Genomic DNA, 19,179 nt, shown 5'->3' with positions numbered 1-19,179 from the left:
TGTGATTTTTAAAATCAATTCGGTTGTTACTCAGGTTTGATTAAGTGCAAACTCTTATGTTCCAGTGCAATTTCTTTTAGTGCTTTTGAACTGATTTTTGTGTTTAATATCAGTGAATTAAAGTGTTTGAAAGTTTATTAGAAGACTTTAACCCTTTTCTTACTCTTTGCAGGATAATCCTTTGCAAGATCATTTCATTCAGTGACACATTAAAACACAGAAACATCAAAGCAAGATATGGAAAAACTATGCGATGAAGCAAATCTGAGGTCATTTTTGGATATAGAACATCAAATTCCTATAAAACCAGCATATATATATATAGTTTTTATGACCCTCAGTTTTGCAGGCTTGTGTAATCTCTGTAAAGTGGTGGACAGATGGCCATCATTATTATTTAGCTGGAGACATTATCTTCAGTCTGTTCTCCTTGTTTTGCAGTGGATATCTGCCCATCCACACCCATTTTTCCATTAAACAAGTCTGTGCCCAACCAGGAGACTCTCCTGGGTCCTGCAAGATTTCCTCTACTACTACTCTCCCTACTTTTCTTGTTCCTTAGATCCTCTCTCTTTCTCTACTCATGCTCACTCTCTTTCTAATTCTCTGACATCTATGTACCTTTCTACCTCACTCTTTACCCCACTTCTGTATCAATATCTTTACAGTGATATGTGAAGCTTCATGCATATTTTTTAAAGACATGTCCTAAGTCTTTATTTTTGAAAAAAACAATAATCTGGGAGCTTTATGAGGTGTGTGTGTGAGTTATATGCCAAGCTTTTCCTTTTCCTTACCTGTTTGTACCTTTGCCATTACTTTTTTTCTGTTTTCCACTGTCCATGGGTCACATATTTCCTTAAAATCTTTTATAGTCTGGCACCCAGCATCAGTGGCCACCAGAAGTGGGAGGTAATTTGAAAACAGAAACCTTGGATAGGTGATGGTTCTGAGAAGGTGTGGAAAAGATAATATTACACTAAGGTGATGTGGCTAAATAGTTTATGCTCCCAGGAGTTATGCCCTATTCTGAAGCTGATGTGAAAGGAATCTTCCTATGTACAGTGGCATCACTTATTCAAGCTTTTCTTCACAACCTGGCAGTGTATCAAGTATCCAAAGACATGAAGAGGAACTGGAGAAGTACTTCAGGCAAGAAAGAGACACTAGCACTCCAGAATGAATAGATGGGGTGTAAATGCAGGATAATAATGTGAAAAATGCCCTTCAATCACAAGCCTTCGCTGTGGAGATGAGAACTCCCGTGACATATGGCAATCTTTGATATGTGGCTAAATTCCAGCCCACTCTTTGATGCATTAGTAACCAATCTTCTTTTTAAAAAAAACACCAAGAGAGCTTTATTGGCAATGCTTATTTCATACAGATGGGGCGTAATATTTAATTCCTCTTAATATGGCTTTAAGCCTCATTTGGAGGTTTACTAATTAGAACGCATGTTCATGCACACAGATAGTTGCATAACATATGCCAGGCTGCTGTTTCACATCTGTCCCCTTTGCTCTCATGATTTTACCTCTCCCCTATTCTTAGCTGTCTGCTGGCACTCACATAAAAAGCATCTTTAAAAAAAGCATCTCTATAAAGGCCTCCCTACTGACCTGTTCACAGCTCTGCTGCCAATACTGCCTAAAAGAAATAAAGAAGTAGAATTTGGAAAAGCCTCTCTCCTCTCCACCCCTTCTCATTCTCTCTCTCTCTCTGGATGTAGCTCCCTGTCTTTTATATGGCCTTTCGTAAAATTTCTCATGACAAGAACACATACTTTAAAAAGCACAAAATAACTCAGAATTTGTGTATTCAAGCAGTTTTGCTAAAACAGAATGCCACCTTTTAGATTACAAATGAAGGACATGTCATGATATAGAAATCAGTTTATATGACAACATCACAATACTGACAGTGAACAATAATATGACTTTTGTATCCTGTGCTCAAAATATTAAAATCTGTCATACAGAGTCATAGACAATAATTATGAATGGGAACTCAACAATGAAATACATTAAGGAATTTCCATTTTTAATATTTTAGAATGTTGATTTAAAATAAAAGCACAATGTGATCCAAATCAATAGTCTTTCTGGTATTGACACAGCAAAGTAATATACAGTTTAAGAGAACACTCTGAGCAATCTGAAACATTCCAGTGGGCTTTTAACATGAGTTAGAGCCCACTGGAATCACAGTTTCATTGGTTGCATTTCATAGAGAGTGTTCTAATTTTCACTAAGTTCTGATCAATGTGAATTTATAGTCACTTAGACAAATAGAAAGCCAGATTGTTTGCACATAACCCAATTGGCCTGAATATATGGCCAAGTCTAGGGCAGGGGAGAGAAATATCATTTCAAAGATATGCCACTCTGAAATGTCCCTTAAAGACAGCCTCTACTTCTTTGGTTCCTCAGACTTTTATGTTATATTGTGTATGAAGTTTACAGCAGAGAAAAACATTTCCAACCAGTTTCCCCATTTATGTGTGCATCAAGTCAGTTGGAGTTCTCAGTAAAGAACTTGTTTGGTTATCAAGTATAACTCAGGCACCAGCATTAGACACCTTGATCAAAATCTTACACCACCAACTTAGTTATGGATGTATAACAAAGTATCAACTGCTAGCCTGAACCCTAAATTTACCTTAGTAGCCAGCAGGCATCCTAAGCAATGGAGGTTTGATCTGCTAGTGTTTGCACTGAAAGAGGATGGAGTGTCCAGTTCCCTCCTGCCAGTGATATGTCGTATGATGTGAAATTGCAAGAGGATCTTGCTTCTGATTGTTACATTCTTGCTTGCTGGTGGGAAGAGACTGCACCACAACCACTACCAGAACAGGGCTCCATTGCTCAGAGTGGCTTGCTGGAGTATCTGGGGCAGCATCTGCACTACAGAAATAATCCTGTTAGTCACCACTTTAATTGCCTTGGCTCAATGTGCTATGGAATTCAGGGATTTATAGTTTTGTGATACATTTAGCCTTCTCTGTCAGAGAGCTCTGCTACCATAACAAACTATAGTTTCCAAAATTCCATAGCACTTAGCAATGACACTTAAAGCGGTGTCAAACTGGATTGTTTGCAGATGCAACCTGGGAGGCATGTATGATTACAGCAATTTTGTCAAGATAATGAATATGTAGTATAACTGAATACAGACCAGTAACTGATCTATTACTCTAAGTTAAGAGTCATAACAGCAATATAGAATGACTGCCCTTGTCTCTACCACTTGTGTATTTTTTTAAAATATATAAGTTGTAAGCAGGACTAGGAATGGAAAGAATATTCAAAAATACAGTAGTTGAGAAATGATTTAAAAAATAATATCTCTACAATATTATTTTGTAAGCAGAAAATGTTGTTAAATGTGGTGAAAACGCTGCAATTGGGTGATTATTCTTATTATATGGAAAACATAATGTTTTGTATAGGAAACAGCATTTATTATTTAGGTAAAAGGTAAAGGTATTCCCCGTTGATAAGGTTGTGAAGTTGTGTCTGACCATAGGGAGCGGTGCTCATTTCCGTTACTAAGCCGAAGAACCAGCGTTGTCAGATACTGCTCTGTGATTATGTAGCCAGCATGATTGCATAGAACACTGTTTACCTTCCCAACCTGCCATCTTGCAATCAACAGAGTCAGCGTCTTAACCACTTGTGCCACCACATCAATAAATAAATATATATTATTTAAATAAATATATATATTAATATATTAAATATTATATTATATATTACTATTATAATATATTAAATATTATATTATATTAATTGTAACATAAAACTAGATAATTTTTTTTCTTTACATCTCGCTTTTCTACCATAAGGCAATCAAAGCAGCTTACAGTATAAAAACATCCAATACACAACACAATATATCATAAACCCCCCTTTAAAAAAGAATTAAACATCTAATCTAATCTAATATAGTACAATATATTATTATTATTATTATTATTATTATTATTATTATTATTATTAGGAAAATACTGTTTCCGGCATAGAAAATTCTGTTTTCTGTGCAAACCATCAGTGTGCTAATTTTGCACAGAATGAATCCTGAAATCAAATTCTCTTTTCAAATGATGCAGTGGGAAGAGAATTGCTAAAATTACTTGTTGCTCTTCTGAAGAAGAATATTAAAGTAGAATTGCATCCCTTAGAAAGACATTTCACATATGACCAGCTCTGCACATAGGAATTCTGTTTTTCATAGTCAGTGAAAGATAAACATATTGATATTGAGACTGCTGAGGGATTTTCTTCTATTTCTCACCAGGGGAGTAGTATATCATGTGGATATATGGCAGAGGGTCTTCTTGGCTGATGCATGTTGGTGATGGAATACCCTCCTCATTGGTTTTGATTCTGACCTCAGTTCACCTGGCCCCAAATTAAGAAATGAGTTTTGAGTTTGGAAGCTGCATCTATATTGCAGAATTAATGCATTATCACATCATTTTGACTGACATAGCCCAATAGGATGGAATTTTAGAATTTGTAGTTTTGTGAAATATTTAGCCTTCTCTATCCGATAGCTATGATGCCACAACAAACTGCAAATTCTAAGATTCTATAGGTTGGGACCATGATATATAAAGTTATGTGAAACTGCATTAATTCTGCAGTGTGGTAGCAACTTTGTGACTATAAGTTGGTTCTGATTCACCATTGCTGTTTTCCTATTGGAGACAAGATTATTGTTGCTTTATTATCATATGTTGAATTGTTTTTATTCATTTTTCCAATCCCTGATATCTACAGACATGGTTTCTAGAAACATTTTAATGAATAAAACGAAATAAATCATAGTTATGGAAGGTATAGTACCCATTTTTCTCTCCTTGAAGATTACCTCTCCTTTTTACTCTGTAGATGAAAAATGCCTTGTCATGACAATACAATAGTAATTAACAGTCTGTGAAACCTATTTGAAAGATGTAGATCTGTATGCTGCAATATATCATGATTTACAGTAGAGGAATAGGCATATAATTTTATTCCTGCACCATGACACTTTGCAACCCTTCATACAAAAGTCTATCCTATCTCATTTCTGTATTAAAATAAGATATTTTACAAATGTGCAGAAAATTTCATTTCATTAGCTATCTAATAACATATTTCTAAATCCATTTTCACTGAAAACAATATTTCTACATTTTTGTAATTTGTATTTTGGTCCAGTAATTGCATCAGAACATTTGAGAAGAGAGAAAGATGGTGGAGCATTAACTTCCAATTTACACAAAATGGAAATTTCATATTGGAGTTTTTTTTTTTTAAAAAAATTAAAATCAGATATAAGATAGTAAACCTGTGATAATGACTTAGGGGCTATGTAGCTACATTGGATAGGGGCCATAGCAACCACATGCCACAGCTGAAAATGTGGCCTTTCCAGGGTGCAAAAAAGAGCCACAAAAAGTGGCTCCTTTTTGTGCCCTGGAAAGGCCGTGATAGCTGCGGGACTGCGGCTTTAAGGTGCTCCTTTGGTGCTGTGTCATGTGGACACAGCACCAGAGAAGCCCTATGATGCTGTGCACCATGTGGAGTGGTGCACAGCATTAGAGCACCCTGCGGGTGGAGTTGGGGCGTGTATCATGTGGATACCACACCTCGACTCTGCCCCCAGGGCAGCCTTAATAGTTGGTCTGCACAGGGCCTTAAAGACTGAAAATGGTCAAAAATTCCAATACAGTGGTACCTCGGGATACGAAATACCCAGGTTACGAATTTTTCGGGATACGAAAAAATGCCATTGGAAATAATTGTTCCGGGTTACGAATGTTTTTTCGGGTTACGAAAAAACTTCGGCGCTATTTTAAACGGAACCGCGGCTTTTCCCCATTAGCGCCTATGGCAATTCGGCTTACGAAGGCTTTTCGGGTTACGAAAGCGGCCGCGGAACGAATTAATTTCGTAACCCGAGGCACCACTGTAAATGTAATGGATAACTCTGGGCCTGAACAGACAGGCCAAAATAAAGCTGCTTTGGGTCATTTTGGAAGTATGCTGTTTAAATGCTACATGCTTCCTAAGAGGCCAGAAACCACGCCAAAGACACGCTCCAGTCCTAAAGACTAGTGTGCAGCTTTGGCACAGCTTCTGGCCTCTTAAGATGTGTGTGTCATTTAAACAGCATACCTCCAAAGTGACTCGTGAATTTTTTTGGGACTAACCACTTTACTGTTACTAGTGGCTGTAGTATAGCATATTTGGTTTCCATAGTTTCCATATATTTTCTTCTTGTGCTGATTTCTTCATCTTGCTCTTGTTTCTCTTAGCATAGAAAAAGCCACTATTGTATTGGCAGAAACCATTTTGTGTTATCCACAACAGTGCTAGTCAAAGAAAGAAAGTTGGAGAGTATTCAGAGAAAATTGTGTGAACTGGGCTTCTTTTTAAGGGACTGAGGCCCTTTATAGACCAGCCTGAAAGGCCAGCCTGGGGATGGAATCCAGATGATGCATACCCTCACTCTGCCCCCAAGGCACCATGATGCCGCACACCACTCCACATGGTGCGTGGGATCATATCGCTTCTCCAGTGCTGCGTCCATATGATGCAGCGCTGAAGGAACATCATATAGCTGCACCACCATGGCTATGGTATCCTTTTGAGGGTGCAAAAAGGAGCCATTTTTTATGGCTCCTTTCTGCACCCTTGAAAGGCCGGATCAGGGCCACAGAGTGAAGTTGCTGCAGCCCCAATCTGGCTAGGAAAGGGGCAGCATCCCTCTGTCCCTTCAGGGTGGTCTGTCGAGCCTGTGAGAAAAAGAAAATTCAGAGAAATGTTATTGGGGAAAAAACCCTGTCTGCTATACAGACCACAGTTATTTACTTTATTCATTACTTCATACCGATTAAATCAAAAGAATGACCAAATATACTAATAATCCTTCCCTGCACCCAACACTTTATATTTAAAATCATTATTTTATTTAATAATAATAATAATAATAATAATAATAATAATAATAATAATAATTATTATTATTATTATTTGTATACCGCCCTATGGCAAACCAACAGTAAAATATAAAATATGACAATTAAAAACACTTTATCCCTCCCCCCTTAAGACAGTATTAAACAGTATAACATATTAAAACACAATATCAAAGCATAAAAACAACAATTAAAAGCTAAAAACCCTGATATCCCTCTGTTGATCCTCAACCATCACTAAGATGGGGCCACGGGAGGAATGAGGGAATCAGGGAACCTGGGCCGGGATGGTTAATCTGGAAAGGCCTGCCGGAAGAGATCCGTCTTGACCGCTTTTTAAAAGCTGTCTAATGATGTTATCTGACGGATCTCATCCGGCAGGTCGTTCCAGAGTTTGGGGGCGACAGCAGAGAACGCCCTCTGGGAGGTCGCCGCAAGCCTAGATTTTAAAGGCTGTAGTAAGTTCCTCCCAGAGGACCAGAGAGAGCGGGGAGGATTGTACGGGAGGAGGCGGTCCCTAAGATAGCTTGGACCCAAGCCATTTAGGGCTTTAAAGGTGATAACCAACACCTTGTACTGGGCCCGGAAGCTGATAGGCAGCCAGTGGAGGGATCTCAAAACCGGAGTAATGTGGTCCTTCCTAGATGTTCCTGAGACAAGCCTGGCTGCCATATTTTGAACCAGCTGTAATTTCTGAGTCAAGCACAGGGGTAGCCCCATGTAGAGTGCATTACAGAAGTCAAGGCGTGAGGTTACCAGTGCGTGCACAACCGTCTCGAGATCCCTTACTTCCAGAAAAGGGCGCAGCTGGCGTATCAGCCGAAGCTGATAACAGGCACTCCTGACCGTCGCATTTACCTGATTTGTCATCAGGAGCGACGAGTCAAGGAGCACCCCCAGACTGCGAACACAGTCGCTGGAGGAGAGTGTGACCCCATCCAGGACTGGAGGTTGCAACCCAATTCTTGGTTTCGGGGCCGCTACCATGAGCACCTCCGTCTTGTCTGGATTCAGTTTCAATCTGTTTTTCCTCATCCAGCCCATTACCGCCTGAAGTCATTCATTGAGAGAAGAGATGCCATTGGAATTCGAGGCCGATGAACGAGATACAGAGAAATTGATTTGGGTGTCATCAGCGTACTGATAACACCCAGCACCATGACTCCGTATTATCTCACCCAGCGGCTTCATATAGATGTTAAATAACATCGGGGACAAAATAGCCCCCTGAGGAACCCCACAAGTGAAGTACCTCTTACTGGAGCTACAGTCCCAGAGTAGCACCCTCTGAGACCTGCCCGAGAAGAAGGACTGGAACCACTGCAAAGCAGTGCCCCCGATACCTAACCCCCTCAGGCGGTCCAAGAGGATGCCGTGATATATAGTATCAAAAGCCGCTGAGAGGTCTAAGAGCACCAACAGGGTCACACTCCCCCTGTCAATGCTCAGACGCAGATCGTCGGTCAAGGCAACCATGGCAGTCTCAACCCCAAAGCCTGTCCTAAAGCCAGTTTGAAATGGGTGTAGATAATTTATTTAGTTTGTATCCTGCCTTTCTCCCAACATGTAATACAAGGCAGCCTACAACCTTTTAAAAACACACTACAATTAAAAAGCTTTCAGTGCAAAAGTTAAAACACAATTAAATCAAATTAGTATTTAAGAAACACTAGTTAAAATTCAGGTTAAAAGCACATGTAAAATAAATAAAATAATAACGTAAAACAGAAACAACACACATGTCTTAAAAGTTTGGTATGACACATTGTATTAAAAACCAAAAGCCTTCTTGAATACAAAGGTCTTTACCTGCTGGTGGAAAAACAGCAGAGAGGGATCCAACCAGTCTTCCTACGGAAGGAAGTCCCACAGCCTGGGCGCAGCCATTGAGAAGACTCTCTCTTGTGTCCTCATCCAAGATTTCGGTGATGGTAATGGGATCTAGAGAAAGCCTTCCTCTGCATATCTTAGATCTTCAGCAGACTCACCTAGAAAGATTAGGTTTTTCAAATAGTGTAGACCCAAACTGTGTATGGTTTTAAAGTTTATCACCTGCACTTCTAATTCTGCCCAGAAACCAACTGGCAGTCAATGGAACTCTTTGAATAAGATGACCACACGATCTCTATCATCTGCCTGGCTGCAGCATTTGGGACCTATTGAAGTTACCAAAGAGTTTCTTGGATTTGGAATCTCCAAAGCTGGGCATGAATTGACTTTTATCTCTCAACATTTTTGATACTGGAACAATGCACTAGGTATATGGTAATGCCTGTAAAAACATTCCCAGAACTACATCTGGCCTAAAATAAGGCTGCAGGGTTTGTCAGTGGAATGGCATTAGTTTACTACATTTCACCTGTACTTTGTCAGGTACACTTGATACCAGTCTATTTTCAGTTCCAATTAAAAATGCTTGCTTTATCTTTCAAGAAATCCAGTTGCATGCAACCAGGCTTTCTGAAAGCCTTCATTTGCGAACTGATGCAGTATGTACTTGCTCAAAACTTAACATCTTCAGTAGCCCTGGTCATGGAACAGTCGTAATAATAATAATAATAATAATAATAATAATAATAATAATAATAATAATTTATTTATATCCCACCTCTTCCACTTTGAGGATCGAGGCGGGTAACAGCAAAGTTAATACAGTATACAACAATAAAAACAACAAGTCCCACGAGACCCCAGCCCAACCCTCCCTCCCAACTTCCCAGGTAGATTTATCTGTTGCAATGATTATGGTCTCTTTGATCTTTCTGTTCATCTTGGCCTTTTCAGTAGCTATCATCTCCCTGTCTGGGCCTCTCAGTTGTAAAAAACAACAACACCTGTGTTTTAATTGCAGTTTTTTTATTGTTTTATATTGTATTTTAAACTATTTTCATTTTGTCTGTCACACAGAAAACCTGTGCTGTGGTATGATGTAAATAGTGTAACAAATTGCATTACTTTTGAATACAGAAATTCTGTTTAGCTGCCATAGTTCATAAAAACCAAGTGATATGTCCTCCTTGAATTTGGCTCCTGAACCACACTGGGATATGTTATGCTATATTTTAAATTGTACAAGGCCTGATGTTAAATAAATATTTTGCTACAGTGGTAATAAGCAGGAAAGGATAAAGAAAATGAGCAGAGGAATTATATCCCGTTCTTTGTCCTAGGATGTGCACACTTGCATTGACACTGCGTGGAATGTATGCATAGAGGTAGATAGAACGTAACAGCCTATTATCACCATATGAATCTGACAGGAGAAATTTGTCCCCAGTTTAGAATGAATTTTCTTTGTGGTAGTTAATCCTCAGCAGTGAGAATGTTCAGTGTACAGAATGGCTAAATAGAAGCTTATCTCCTTTTTTCTGTGCCTTTATCTTCATTATCACTTTAAAACAGATCCTTTCAGAAGATCTTCAAGGTTTCTAGCAAAGGTAACCAAAATGTCAATAAAGCACATAAACAAATTAAAGGAAACCAAACTGTCCATAGATTTAAAGTTTTAAAATGTAGGAAACACCTGATTCCTTTGCAAGGAAAAGCCCTCAGTCTAAATTGTGATTTACAAGGCCACATTATGACAAAGACTAATCTTATAAGAGAGAGAGAGAGAGAGAGAGAGAGAGAGAGATATTTTGTGCTGTAGGTTTCATATTCTCAACTTGAGAACCTGGAAAACTAAGTCTATCTTGTGCAGTCAGCTTCTTCAGTATATTAGACTTTTAAAAATTTAATACAAATATTTAAAGTAGGCATAGGGTTACTTGACCCCATCTCCTAGGAGCCCAGCCCAGAAAGATCAGTGGTTAAAAGTAATGGGAACTGCAGTTCAACACGTTAAGGGGAAACAGATTTCTAACTCCTGATTTAAAGCAATTTGGAAAGTGATTTTGTTTTCTGAATCCCAGGTTGACGGTGAGGAAAAATATATAAAAGTTAATTATGTATCCTATCTATTTATTGGAATAGCTTTTTAAAAAAGACAGAGTATGACTCATCAATAGCAAAACACACATAAACATACACAAATCTTATACGCTAAACTCATAAATCCTAAACAAGATAGACTCATCCTAGGTTTCCAGGGTCTCAAAATGAGAATATGAAACATACAACACCCAATTTCTTTCTTTTTTTTTTATTTCTTCTCCCTCTTTCTCTCTCTCATTCTCTTGGTGTCTTGTAAAATGAGTCTGTCATAATGTGGTTCATAATGTTAATTTGAAAGAAGATGATTACCTTTTAAATGGGTTGCAGGTTAAATTGGTTTTGAATTAGTAAAAGGAATTCTGTAATGTGAGAGTTCCAGCTGTTGTAGGCTATATTTCAAAAAAAAAGAAAAAGAAAAAGAAAGAAAAAGAAAAAGAAAAAAAAAAGAACTAGCAAAACCATCTGAGTATTCTTTGGCTAAGAAAATCCTATGGAATTCATGGGGTCGCCATAAGCCAACAGACAATCTGAAGGCGCACGCATATAGAGTTGGAAGGGACCCAAAAATTGTCCAGCCCAACTCCTGACAGTGCAGGATTCACTGCTAAAGGACCCATAAGGTATCCATTTAACCTCTGTTTAAAAATATTCAGGAAAGGGGATTCATCCAAGATAGTCCATTCTTCTGTCAAACACAAAGACATTCTTCCTAATAGTTAGTCAGAATTGCCTTTCTTGTAATTTGAATTAAAATATGGCTATGGTTCCTATTTTCTGGAACAGTAGAAAACAGGCTCACTCAATCTTACAGATATTCAAAGATAGCTACAGCATTTCCTCTCTATCTTCACTTCGTTAGGCTAAACACAGCAACTTCCTTAACCACTCCTTGTAGGGTTTTGTTTCCAGAACATCTGCCATTGTGGTAGTCTTCCTCTGGACAAGTTTCGGTTTGACAGTGCCATTCTTAAACTCTGGTGGTCTAAACTAGATACAGGATTTATTTATTTTTTTAGATGTATTTTCACTAATGGTAACACAAGATCCAGTGGTCTTTATGCTAAATACTGAATACTGGGCAACTCCTTGAGAGGAGTGATGTCTGCCTGCAGAAAGGGAAGCCTGCTTGCTGAAGAGTTTCCTTGTTCCTCTCAGAAATTTTTCTAGCAATGTTTTCAGGTTGGTTATCCAAATGGACTGAGGAAAAATGGGGACATTTTTTGGGGAAGAATATCAGGGACGTGAGCCAGCGTTGTGTGCCCATCTGAGCATTGGACTAGGGTTGGAATTTCTGCTTGGCCATGAAAATCAAATGGGTGACCTGGGTCAGTCACATTCTCTCAGCCTCAGAGGAGGGCAAAGGCAACCTTCATCTGAACACATCTTGTGAAGACAATCCTGTGATAGGTTTGCCTTAGGGCCAGCATGTCAGAAATGACTTGAAGGCATGCCACAGTAATGATTTGGACAGATTAGAAGAGGCTTGGAGATACATTAGATCTACAGCTCTTCTCACATCCCAAACATACTCACTAAGCAGGTATGGCTGGACTAGAACCAGTGGAATACTTTCCATCCCATTGGAACCAGTGGGAGGGCTTTTAAAAGAAAGAAAAAAAATGTATTAGGGAGGTTGCAAAAAATTCCCTCACTTACCTTTATTCTGAGCAGCACAAACACAATAGAGCATAGGAAGTCACATACCTCTGCCATTGACTCTCCATCACCAGCTGTGTAGGCATTTTTAAAAATCTATCCATTGCTCTTTTTTTACCTTTGGTTACTGTGGATTGAGCTACCACTATTTGCAGGATTTTCTGGAAAAAAATGATCCATTTTCACATAGGTTTTTACATGTCCAGGAAACAGCAAAAATGAAGTATTCATTTTATTCTCAATCAAACTGAGTCTACTTCACAGTCAGATAGTGAACTGCTACAACATCATGAAAAGTTTATACACATTCCACGTATTGATCGGAGCTCTTATTCCATCAGTCCTTTCACCTTAATCTTGCTCACAGAAATCAATCATGGTGGACAGTGGGAGTGGTTAGTACAATTAGTGTAAGGCTAACGTCCCATTATATACTGTTAAGTTCCACAGCTGGTCAAAAGAGTATTTTATATAAGTAACAGTTACATGGGGACAGTGCAGAAAGAGTTAATCAGAGCCAGGTCTGGGTCAATACATGGAGATTTCACAGGAACTGTTATCACTTGAACAGAGCAGAAAAGAGTTGTCAATTAATAATCTGAGTTCAAAGAACGATAGCAGTATTGCAATTCAGGCAGTGAAGACAAGGCTGAAAGTCCAGGAGGTTTGGCAGAGTTTAGGAATGCTGTGAAACAGAGGTCACAGCAGGGGAAGGCATGCATTGAAATTCAGAAAGTGACTATGCAAAGGTGATCTGTCTGTATCAGGCATTGCATGCTGCTGCCATTCCCACTGGAGATACCTTTGCTGTGACTGAATTGGTGCTGAGTCATTTTTCGTTGAGGCAAGTACAAAGCACAGCTAGAACAGAAATAGTTCCTGAGATGTCTTCTAAATTCTGACTCTTGGACTTGGAGGTCTGACTGCTGTATCTGTCTCTGATTCCTGTGCTTGGACAAGCAGATCCTCCTATAAGGGGTCAGCATAAGCATTAGCATCAGCATCAATATCAGCATCTATCTTTAGGGCTCGGTTGTCACCCTGTGTTCAGATTTCCATGCTGAATCTTCCAGCTGGGATCTGTCATCCTAGCTTTTATCCTCCAAGAAATACTCTTCCATGTAGGACATAACAAGCAATTTTGTGACACAACAGACAGTACAACAAAATAAAGAATAATAAGAATAAAGTTTTTCTCTGATATCTGGATCACCGTGTGTATGGGTGTTTAATGTTAAATATGAAAGCTGCACATCTATGTCCCCAAAGGCATATTTCTATATATTTTAGAATTCATGTACTGTTGCATTGATACCAAAACTTGTTTTTCACCTTGTGTTCTTGAACTTTAGAAAAATCTTCCATCTGCATGTTTCTGATGTGCTGCTGTTTATTATTGATGAAGTATGCTAAGTTCGTCAAGGTTTAGTTTTTGATCATTTTGTCAATGCTTTCAAAAATCACTTTAGCACCTGGGTATCATGCATAACTGAAACTTTTTGGTGTTGAATAAATGGAGATAGACAAATCTGTCAGTTTTGCTTTCTCCCCTATTTGTATTTCTCAAATCTCAAGTTCTTTCCATCCTATTTATGGACTAATTTATACATTCTGGGAAATTCTTATTAAAACAATAGACTGAACAAACCCATCTTAATAGGTCCAGCTCAGTGTATCTACTTTCTCCCATTCAGTTGTTTAAAGCTGGAGTTCTTCCCATCAAATTTATAAAGAAATTTGCAATTGATGGGAAGTTCTTAAGAAAAAAAAATGGATGAAAATTTCATCATTCTCTAGGAAGATGTTGCTCTGCTCTAATCTTGTATTAAAATTTGAGAGTTTACTCAAGTACAGAATGAAAGAATGATCTGTTCACTTGCAGTTAATTGAAAAATGGAGAGCTAGCAGTTTTTCCTGTTTTTCAGAAGACTTTCTAAAGCTATCACTATAAATTATCAGAATACTTCTAGGCAATGGCCAGTGAATTAGAACTAAGCTGTAACATTGCATCATCTATACAGTTGTAAAATAGATTTAACAGAAGCCAGAAATAAATCATTGACAAATAAATCCAATAAACATGGTCTGAATATTGAACCTTGGCGGACACCGCTGTCCATTTCAGCCAAGCCAGATTTCTTGCCCAGTACAAATTTTCGAGTCCATTTTAAACATTTATGCTTCTAGGATAAGTGATTTAGTCTCAAGAGCATCATATATTAATATTTTCTAATCAGTATCCAACAGTCAATCAAGTCAAATGCTGTTGTAAAAGTGTATGTGTGCAGAATCAAGTGACTCACCACCATTGAAAGTTTACCATATCATAGTAAATATTTACATCATAATGCCTGGAAAAAAAAAAGCTGAGAATATGGCTTGAAGCAGTCAAATAAACTTAGTTTTGGTTTCAGGTATCAGAAACTAATTGTACCTTGCTCTGAAACAGTTACTTTCAACAAATATCAGTGCTGAGCTGAAATGCATGATATACAGTGTAGTCTAGTGGTTAACATGTTGGACTGGCTCTTGGGAAAAGCATGTTCATATCCTGCCTTACCCAAGAAATTCACTGGGTGACTCTGAGCCTATTACTATGTTTCAGCCTAATTTACCTCAATTACGGTAAATCTTATGAATATAAAGTTCCTGGATGAGACAGATTATCTAGATCCATGTCAATCTGGTTTTAGGCCTGGTTATGGGACAGAAACTGCTTTGTTTGCCTTGGTGGATGACCTACACAGGGCATTAGACAGGGGGAGTGTGTCCCTGTTGGTTCTACTGGACCGCTCAGTGGCTTTTGATACCATCAACCATGGTATCCTTCTGAGTCACCTCTCTGCGATGGGGCTTGGAGGTACTGTTTTACAGTGGCCTCATTCTTTCCTGGAGGGGCATTCTCAGAAGGTGGTGCTAGGGGATTCCTGTTTGACTTCTTGGCCATTGGCCTATGGGGTCCCTCACAGCTCAGTTGTGACCCCTATGCTTTTTTATATCTACATGAAACCACTGGGAGAGGGTTTCCTGAGATTTGGAGTAAGGTGTCACCTATACACTGATGATACTCAGCTCTATCATTCGTTTCCACCTAATTCCAAAAAAGCTGTTCCTGTCCTAAACTTGTGTCTGGCCACTGTAATGGACTGGATGAGGGCAAACAAATTGAAGCTTAATCCAGACAAGATAGAGGTGCTCCTGGTCAGATTGTGGAATAGGGATTCAACCTGTGTTAGATGGGGGTCACACTCCTGAAATCTCAGGTTTGTAGTTTGGGGGTACTTCTGGATTCAGTGCTGAGCCTGGAAGCCCAGGTATCAACGGTGACCAGAAGTGCTTTTGCACAACTAAAACTCAGCGAGTACCTGGAGAAGTCAGATCTGGCAACGGTGGTACATGCATCAGTTACATCCCATCTGGATTACTGTAATGTACTCTATGGGGGGCTGCCTTTGAAAAGTGCTCAGAATCCTCAGCTGGTCCAAAGAGCTGCAGCCAGGCTGTTAACTGGAGCTGGCTACAGGGAGCATACAACTCCCTTGTTGCAACAGATCCATTGGCTGCCAAGTCTGTTTCTGGGCACAATTCAAAGTGCTGGTTTTGACATATACGGTTTGGGTTCAGGCTGTTTGAAGGGCCATATCTCCCTGTATGAGCCCTCCAAAGTAATGAGATCATCTGGAGAGGCCCTTCTCTCTGTCCCACCTCCCTCTCAGGTGAGTTTGGTGGGAAGAAAAGAGAGGGCCTTCTCAGTGGCTGCTCCCAAGCTTTGGGACTTCCTCCCTAGGGAGGCCAGGATGGTGCCATCCCTACTATCCTTACTATAATGGTGAAGGGTCTGGAAACCATGCCCTATCAGGAACGACTTAGGGAGCTGGGGATGTTTAGCCTGGAGAAAAGAATGTTAAGAGGTGATATGATAGCCCTGTTTAAATATTTGGAAGGATGTCATATTCAGGAGGGAGCAAGCTTGTTTTCTGCTGCTCAAGAGAACAGGACCTGGAACAATGGATGCAAGCTACAGGAAAAGAGATTCCACCTCAACATTAGGAGAAACTTCCTGACAGTAAGGGCTGTTCGACAGTGGAACACACTCCCTCGGAGTGTGATGGAGTCTCCTTCTTTGGAGGTCTTTAAACAGAGGCTGGATGGCCATCTGTTGGGTATGCTTTGACTGAGATTTCCTGCATGGCAGGGGGTTGGACTGGATGGCCCTTGTGGTCTCTTCCAACTCTATGATTCTATGATTCTATCCATCCAACACCAGGTAAAGTTGTTTTTGTGCATCAGCCTTTTAAGCTGATAAGGGCTGGATTTTTAATGTCATGCTATATACATTTTAATGGTTTGTATTTTTAACATGTTATATTTTAATTTATAACTGTTTTAACTCTTAAAATTGTTTAATTGGTTTTTACATTTTACATTTATATATTTTAATATTGTTGTACTGTTTTAAATTGTATTGTTTTCTACTTGTTGTTTGCCACCTTGAGTTCCTATATTAGGAGAGACGTGGGATATAAGAAAATATAATAATAATAAAGTGTATAGGACAATCATGACACAGAGGAGATTATCACACTACCGGCTTTTTCCCGATCTGGGCATGGGCTGAGACTGGGCTTGGAACATGTGCTACCGCGCAGCTCCTGCCCAAATCATTAGTATCCTGTCCTTGTCCTATCCCTAGCTAAAAACGCTTCTTTTCCATCACTGAAGCCATTCTGATTGGGGATGGGATAGTAACATTCTTACCCACATCCTGTCTTACCCAAATCCTGCAAGCCCCTGCCCATAACCCCCCTGATTGAGTCTATCAATCTGGTTTGTGGTCTTCCTCTCTTTCTTCTACCCTCTACCTTTCCTAGCATTAATGTTTTTTCTATTGATCCATGCCTTCTCATTATGTGGCCAAAATAAGATAGTCTCACCTTGATCATCGAAGCTTCCAAGGAGAGCCCTGGTCTATTCAAGAACCCATTTGTTTGTATCTTAGCTGTCCATGGTATCCTAAATATTCTTTTCCAGTACCACATTTCAAATGAGTTGATTTTCTTTCTGTTTGCTTCCTTCACTGTCCAGCTCTCACATCCATATATGGTAATTGGGAATACAATGGCCTGAACGATTTTGATTTTAGTGCTCAGTTGTATGCCTTTGCTCTTCAGTATCTTCTCCAGTTCTTTCATAGCTGCCCTTCCTATTCCCAGTCTTCTTATTTCTTGACTGCAGTCTCCATTCTTTAACTATTCCAATTTCCTCATTGTCTAGATTGAATTTGTGTATTTCTTCTCTGGTCATTATTTTTGTTTCCCACAGAGTTTGCAATGGTCTAGGGATGAAAAAACTCATGACTTTTACTTTCCTCTTTCTTTCTTAAATATGTGATTTCCAATTTTTAATGAATTCTTAAAAGTATAACTGAAATGTTTTTTCTGCTTTTTGCACCAATTCAATAGTTTTTCCTAGCATGGAGAGGGCTACCTGCCTACCAAATGACTGCAAAAAATGAGGAATGCTTCAGGAAAATCCTAATTAGGCAGCCTTAATTTGGCAATGGCATGGTGCCATGTAAACTGTTGTTTCCAAAAATGGATTTTTAAAGCTATGCAGGAATAGTTTTCACAAACATCTGGACAACTTCAACAATAAAGAAGAAACATTGAAGTAAACAAGATTTGGCTACCTGTCCTGAAAAACACCAAAATCAAGACTCAAGACAAGCAAATGAACACCATCCAGGCTCAATGGGTTTCCTCACAGACAACTGATTACCAATTAAATAGACACAAATCCCCTCGTATATCTTCCACACAACTCACCTGCGGGCTGGGCCAATCAGCACAGTACAACACAAAAACTCCACCGTTAACATGTAAAAAAACACTTCTTCCCAAACCAAAGTCCCACATGTAAATATATTCCACACACTTCCATACCACCACCCTCTGGAATTTCAGGTGAAATGTCAGGAATAAATTCTTCTAGAACGTGGCCACATGGCCTGAAAAAAACCACTGAAAACTATGGATGCCGGCCGTGAAAGTGTTCAGCTTCACATATGCAGCAAAATATTTCATGTATGTAAACTTGTTGTTATCATCTTGCACCTTCCGTACTGGAAAGTTCCCATTTGGAATAAGTCCATTTTGTTGTGATCTCAAAAAGAATGACCTAAATAGAATTGCTTATTGCAGGACTTGTATAGGACAAAGAGGTGTTGAGGTACAGGTAAACACACAGCAAAACATTATATTCTATTCAGGTTTATACAGTTATTTCTTTAAGCAAAAATCTTATTTAAGATTAAGACATCTATAAAATGGATAGAGCTGTTAACATTAACATTTTTATTAGTTGTGTAGGTTATCTATAGGCCATAGGTGACCTTAGACAACCAAGTGTTTTTTAAATGGCTGGCAATATCACAAAGCAATATCAACCAATCATAAAAACACACACTGGATTATTTTTTTCCAGGATGAGCTCAATCAATATACCATCACCTTGATGGGGAAAAACGTCTTTGCAGACTATGTAATAACAACAAGGCTGCTATCTTATGCTCTAACTACATGGCAATTGCAAAAGCATGAGTGATTTCTTTTCAGGAGTGT

At 39.0% G+C, this 19,179-nt stretch overlaps 1 long non-coding RNA gene across 2 annotated transcripts; it reads right to left on the bottom strand.

Moving 5' to 3' along the window:
- Window positions 1-4,009: 4,009 nt before the first annotated feature.
- On the bottom strand, window positions 4,010-13,725 carry LOC121930055. 2 transcript variants are annotated; one of them, XR_006103810.1, is made up of 3 exons: window positions 12,608-13,725; window positions 8,780-8,958; window positions 4,010-4,403 (listed from the first exon to the last, which is right to left on the bottom strand). It is a non-coding gene; the product is annotated as an uncharacterized LOC121930055 (long non-coding RNA). The 2 variants fall into 2 exon arrangements; XR_006103809.1 differs by lacking the exon at window positions 4,010-4,403 and adding an exon at window positions 6,735-6,787 and having other exon boundaries at window positions 12,608-13,719.
- Window positions 13,726-19,179: the final 5,454 nt, after the last annotated feature.

The sequence above is a fragment of the Sceloporus undulatus genome, chromosome 4 (genome assembly GCF_019175285.1).
Source record: "Sceloporus undulatus isolate JIND9_A2432 ecotype Alabama chromosome 4, SceUnd_v1.1, whole genome shotgun sequence".
NCBI classification, from domain to species: domain Eukaryota; kingdom Metazoa; phylum Chordata; class Lepidosauria; order Squamata; family Phrynosomatidae; genus Sceloporus; species Sceloporus undulatus.
The sequence above is the reverse complement of the archived record's forward strand: the minus strand, read 5'-3'. Positions and strand labels throughout refer to the sequence as shown.